Source organism: Lithobates pipiens, unplaced genomic scaffold, assembly GCF_037356315.1.
Source record: "Lithobates pipiens isolate NorthernLeopardFrog02 unplaced genomic scaffold, aLitPip1_a1.2 Scaffold_10, whole genome shotgun sequence".
NCBI classification, from domain to species: domain Eukaryota; kingdom Metazoa; phylum Chordata; class Amphibia; order Anura; family Ranidae; genus Lithobates; species Lithobates pipiens.
Genome location: NW_027507686.1, coordinates 149,632,429 through 149,638,976, shown reverse-complemented (window position 1 = coordinate 149,638,976; position 6,548 = coordinate 149,632,429).

The window sequence follows — 6,548 nt, the reverse complement described above, 5'->3', positions numbered from 1 at the left end:
TTCATAAAAATGAATCAGTCTTGGATCACCACCAGCTACCAAGCACCTGATGCTGATGTAACCAAATAATTTTGTTTGAAATGTCAGATCCCTTCAAGACTGCCTATGCTGATGCTGAGTGACTATTCTGTTATGCTGAGTGACTATCCTCTTCCTCCTCAATGATCATGCTGTTAGCTTATAAGAAAATGTTTGGTTCTGGGCGCCGCCACCAGTGGCTAAGGCCCAATTTTGCATTCCCTGTTTAACAGGGGTATGTAATTACAATTATTGATGCAATATTTTACAGGAGGGTTCGTTGCTGCGCTCAACTACAATATCTGTGAGAAGTTGCAATGTTGTGGCACCAGCACCAGTGCCTAAGGCCCAATTTTTCAGCCCCTGTTTAACAGGGGCATGTAATTACAATTTCTGATGCAATAGTTTGCAGCAAGGCTCATTCCTGCACTCCAACTAGAGCTTCGGAGAGGTGTTGCAGTGTTGTGGCACCAATGCCTAAGGCCAAATTTTTCTGCCCCTGTTCAACAGGGACATGTATTTACAATTCTTGATCTAATATTTCAAAGCAGGGCCCATTCCAGCCCACCAAGAGTAACTGTGAGGACTTAGAGTGTTGTGGCACCAGCACCACCACCACCAAAGGCCCAATTTTTCTACTACTGTTCAACAATGGCATGTAAGTACAATTTTTGATGCAATACTTTGCAGCAGGGCTCATTCCTGCGCTCCAACTAGCGTTTCTGTGAGGTGTTGCAGCGTTGTGACATTAATGTCTAAGGCCAAATTTTTCTGCTCTTGTTCAACAGGGACATGTATTTACAATTTTTGATCTAATATTTCACAGCAGGGCATTCCAGCACCCACAAAATTTAACTGTGAGGGCTTACAGTGTTGTGGCAACACCAACACCTTAGGCCCAAATTTCTGCAGAGCATATATGGCAGGCCCCTACTTTCAAAAATCCAACTTATAAACGACTCCTATTTGCAAACGGAAGGCGACAACAGGAAGTGAGATGAAATCTACCCCTAGGAAGGGAAATTCTCTCCTGTAAGAGTTGATATTGGGAAAACGTGTCTCCTCTCCTCTCCACTGATGCTTTATCACCAATCCTTGTTTCACTAAAAACCCCACGCCTTTCTTTTTTTAAATTTGGGTGCGGGGTTCCCCTTAATATCCATACAAGACTCAAAGGGCCTGGTAATGGACTGGGGTGTACCCATGCCGTTTGTCGAACTGATTTTGATCCATATTGCCGGGACCAGACATTACATTAAAACCACAAGCAGTTTTAAATTACTTTTATTCCTTTAAAAATATCATTTTGTGCAGGGACTGTTCTAAGCATGGGAAACACGCGCCACTTTACAGGCATACTATAGACACCCCCCAGGTACGATATGTAAAGGAATATTTCACTTTTTTTCACTTTAAGCATCATTAAAATCACTGCTCCCAAAAAAAAGTCAGTTTTTAAAACTTTTTTTTGCATTGATACATGTCCCCTGGGGCAGGACCCGGGTCTCCAGACCCTTTTTAGGACAATAACTTGCATATTAGCCTTTAAAGTTAGCACTTCTGATTTTAAACATTTGAGTCCCATAGACTTTAACGGGGTTCTAAAGTTTGTGCAAATTTTTGGTCCGTTCACAGGTTCTGGTGCAAACCAAACTGGGGGGGGCGTGTTCGGCTCATCCCTACTTGTAAACTTTAAATTCAACGTATTCTCATTCACATACTTAAGCCAATCCTCAAGGTTACTCATCTCTTTAGAACAAATAAACAGCAGATTGTCTATGTAATGCAAAGGAAAATGTAGCCTCATAGACAATAGCTAGGGATTGTCAGTCCCAAAAATTCAGGACCTCTCCCGCCAGCCCATGTATAGGTTGGCTAGGGAGAACTTGTCCCCCAAGATGCCCCACACTTTTGGAGGTAGAAATCCCCATCAAAACATAAAAAAATTATGTATTAATAAATATTCCAAACATTGAAGAAGAAACTCTTCACGTATCAATGAATAGTTGCTAGACTATCTCAGGAAATAAGTGGCAACCTGCAAACACAAAGAATGTGGAATAGAAAAATACAAACTTGAGATAGATAGATTGTCAATCCATCACTCAAAACTGAGTCCTGATCCTGCAAACTTGGCGAAAAACTGGTTGGTGTCCCTAAGATAACCAGGTAATTCAATAGCCATAGGCTGTAATTGGTGATCAAACCATTTGCTCAAGTGTTTTAACCACTTTAGCCCCGGACCAATTTTCAGCCTAAGGACCAGAGGTCTTTTTACAATTTTGCACTGCACTGCTTTAACTGGTAATTGCGCGATCATGCAATGTTGTACCCAAACGAAATTTGCGTCCTTTTCTTCCCACAAATGGAGCTTTCTTTTGATGGTATTTGATTGCCTCTGCGATTTTTATTTTTTGCGATATAAATGGAAAAAGACCGAAAATTTTGAGAAAAAAATATATTTTCTACTTTTTGTTATAAGAAAAATCTAATAAACTAAATTTTAGTCATACATTTAGGGCAAAATTTATTCAGCCACATGTCTTTAGTAAAAAAAATGTCAATAAGTGTATATTTATTGGTTTGCGCAAAAGTTAGACAAACTAGAGTAAATTTTCTGGAATTTACACAGCTTTTAATTTATGACTGCCTATCTCATTTCTTGAGGTGCTAAAATGGCAGGGCAGTACAACCCCCCCCCCCCCCAAATGACCCCATTTTGGAAAGTAGACACCCCAAGGAAATTGCTGAGGGGCATGTTGAGCCCACTGAATATTTTTTTTTGTCCCAAGTGATTGAATAATGACACAAAAAAAAAAAAAAAGTTTACAAAAAGTTGTCACTAAATGATATATTGCTCACACATGCCATAGTTACATGTGGAATTGCACCCCAAAATATATTCTGCTGCTTCTCCTGAGTACGGGGATACCACATATGTGGGACTTTTTGGGAGTCTAGCCGCGTACGGCACCCCGAAATCCAATCACTGCCTTCAGGATTTCTAATGCCACGTACACACGATCAAATAAGCGGGTGGAAAAGTCCGGCAAACTGAAGTCCGCCAGACAATCCCCCCGTGTGTAGCCTCCGGCATACTTTTTTGACCCGAAAGTACGGCGGACTTAGAAAGTAGTTTTGCACTCCAATCTTCCCACCGGACTCGCATTTCGGCAGACAATCAGTCCGTGTGTATGCCAGTCCGCCGTACTTTTGAAATGACCGGACTTTTCCCGCCCGGAGAAAAGTCCGCTCATTTCGAGTGGGTCTCCAGGTAGACGGGGCCCTTGAAGGAGACGCCGCTGGCTCCGCCACCTGGTATGGACTTAAAGGGGAACCCCAAAGCCGAAAAAAATCGGCGTGGGGGTCCCCCCCAAGTCCACAACAGACCCTTGTTCGAGCACGCTACCCGGCCGGCCAGGAAAGGAGGGGCGAGCGCCCCCCCTCCTGAGCCATACCAGGCCGCATGCCCTCAACATGTTGATGAGGACAAGGGCCTCTTCCCGACAACCCTGGCCGTTGGTTGTCGGGGTCTGCGGGCAGGGGGCTTATCGGAATCCGGGAGCCCCCTTTAATAAGGGGGTCCCCGGATACCGGCCCCCCACCCTATGTGAATGAGTATGGGGTACAATGTACCCCTACCCATTCACCTGTAAAATAAAGTACAAAAAAAAAACACAACACACAAGATAAAATAGTTTATTGCACAGCTCCGGGGGTCTTCCATCTTCGGGGGTCTTCTCGCCAGACTCCTCCGCTATCTTCTTCTAGCTCTTTTGCTAGTGGAGGAGCCCGGCATTCTTCTTTGTCGCCGCGGCCTCTTCTTCTGACTTCGGGGGTCTTGTCCCCCTCTTCGGTTCTTCTGTCGCCGCCGCCGCCTTCCGTTCTTCTTCTTCTTCTCCTTCTTCTCCTGGAGATGTTGACTCGAAGCTCTCTCCGGTCGCAATGCCAGGGACACGCTCTGCGGCGACTTATATAGGGACAAGGGGCGGGGTCATCAATTGATGTCACATGGGTTGATGTCACATGGGTTGATGTCACATGGCGACAGTCCCAACATCCTCCGGGACTGTGACATCGTAAGGGGGTGGGGTCACCATGTGACATCAACCCATGTGACATCAACTGAGTGCGTCCCTGGCATTGCGGCCGGAGAGAGCTTCGAGTCAACATCTCCAGAAGAAGAAGGAGAAGAATAGGGATGAGCTTCGTGTTCGAGTCGAACGTACGTTCGACTCGAACATTGGCTGTTCGGGCGTTCGGCGAATTCCGAACGTTTGGGCCATTCGCGTCAAAATTCGAGTGACGCGCGCGCGCGGACCACAATGCACTGCGGTGGCGCAGTGCATTGCTGCCCCATGATTGGCCAAGCATGCACTGTGACCCCGCATGCTTGGCCAATCGCAGCGCCGGCAGCAAGGAGAGCCATGATTGGCCACAGGCATCCTGCCTGTGGCCAATCATAGCTCAGGCTGTGTAGTGCACGCCCCACACTATATAAGGCCGCCTTTGAGGCGACTTCGTGTAGTGTGTTACTTAGCATCTGAAGCAGAGGGTGTTCTGTGTACCTTCAACACAGTACACACCAATCGTTTTTGGCTGATTTCCTATCTTGCTGCTGTGTAGTGGTTGTTGTCTGTGCCCTGACTGCAGTATACACCACTATATTCACCTCACCTATATAGCTAGTGATCTAGCTTTAACCACTTAACAACTGCCCATTGCCGATTAACGGCTTCAGGGGGGGTTGTTTAACTCTGAGAGGCTGTTAATTAACGGCCTCCCAGAATTCTGCTCTCGCGTGCCCCGAGGTGTGCGCACTCGAGAGCATCCGTGACCGCCGGGTTGCATCACGGATCACGGTAAACGGCCGCTCATAGCGACCGTTTACCACGTGATTGCTCCGTCAAATGAAGGAGTGATCACTTGGAAACAAACCGGCGTCATGTTATGACACCGGTTCCTCCCTCCCCTCTCTGTACCGATTGGTACAGCGGAGGGGAAAGAGATCGGTGTCAGCAGCGATGTGGGCTGCATCTGCAGTGCCCACATTGCTGCTCACCGAATTTAACCCCTCAATTCCCTGCCAATACTCTGCAATACCAGTGCATACTCTGCAGTACCCTGCCATTACTCTGCAGTACCCCGCCATTACTCTGCAGTGCAGTACCCTGCCATTACTCTGCAGTGCAGTACCCTGCCATTACTCTGCAGTACCCCCCATTACTCTGCAGTAACCCCCATTACTCTGCAGTACCCCCCAATACTCTGAAGTACCCGCCATTACTCTGCAGTACCCGCCATTACTCTGCAGTACCCCAATACTCTGCAGTACCCTGCCATTACTCTGCAGTACCCCCCATTACTCTGCAGTAACCCCCATTACTCTGCAGTACCCCCCAATACTCTGAAGTACCCGCCATTACTCTGCAGTACCCGCCATTACTCTGCAGTACCCCCAATACTCTGCAGTACCCTGCCATTACTCTGTAGTACCCCCCAATACTCTGCAGTACCCTGCTATTACTCTGTAGTACCCCGCCAATACCCCGCCAATACTCTGTAATACCCTGCCATAAATTGCCATACCCAGCCATACTCAGAGATACCCAGCCATACTCGGTGATACCCTGAAATACCCAGCCATAGACGCTCCCCACCCCTCACCGCCCTCCGGTGCTTCTACCAACTCGCCAGTACGATCAAAGCCAGAATCTTTTTTTTATTTTTTATTTCAGGCTTCCCAGCCTAGAGGTGAGATGTGGGGTCATATTGACCCCCCAGATTTCACTGTAAAGAGGACCTGTCACCCCATATTCCTATTACAAGGGATGTTTACATTTCTTGTAATAGGAATAAAAGTGATCAAAAATATATTTTTGGGGAAAAAAATGTCAAACTAACATAAATAAAGTAAAATGAACAATAAAAAAATAAAATAAAAATTAAAGCGCCCATGTCCCCATGTGCTCGCATGTGCCACACATGTGAGGTATCGCCGAGAATGTTAGAGCGAGAGCAATAATTCTAGTCCTAGACCTCCTCTGCAACTCAAAACATGTAACCAGTAAAAAAAAAAATTAAAGCGTCGCCTATGGGGATTTTTTAAGTAGCGACGTTTGGCGCCATTCCACGGGCAGGTGCAATTTTGAAGAGTGACATGTTTGATATCTATTTACTCAGCATAACTTCATCTTTCACTTTATGCAAACATTGGGCTAACAAGTGGTTAATAATAGAGCTTGCAGTCAGTAGTGTTAGGAGATAGTGCGTGCTGTCTGCGTGCTCTGTACCCAGTACATACCGCTATAATATAGGGCAGGCCCCTACTTTCAAACATCCAACTTACAAACATCTCCTACTTGCAAACGCAAGGAGACAGCAGCAAGTGAGATGAAAAAAGATGGACGACAAAACAAATTATACAGGGGTGATAACCCTTCCCTATGTTTTTCAAAAAGCTTAAAGATAGTTTTTTTGACTGGAGCTACACTTTAAAAATGTACCGGTTGAAAATGACAAACAGATTC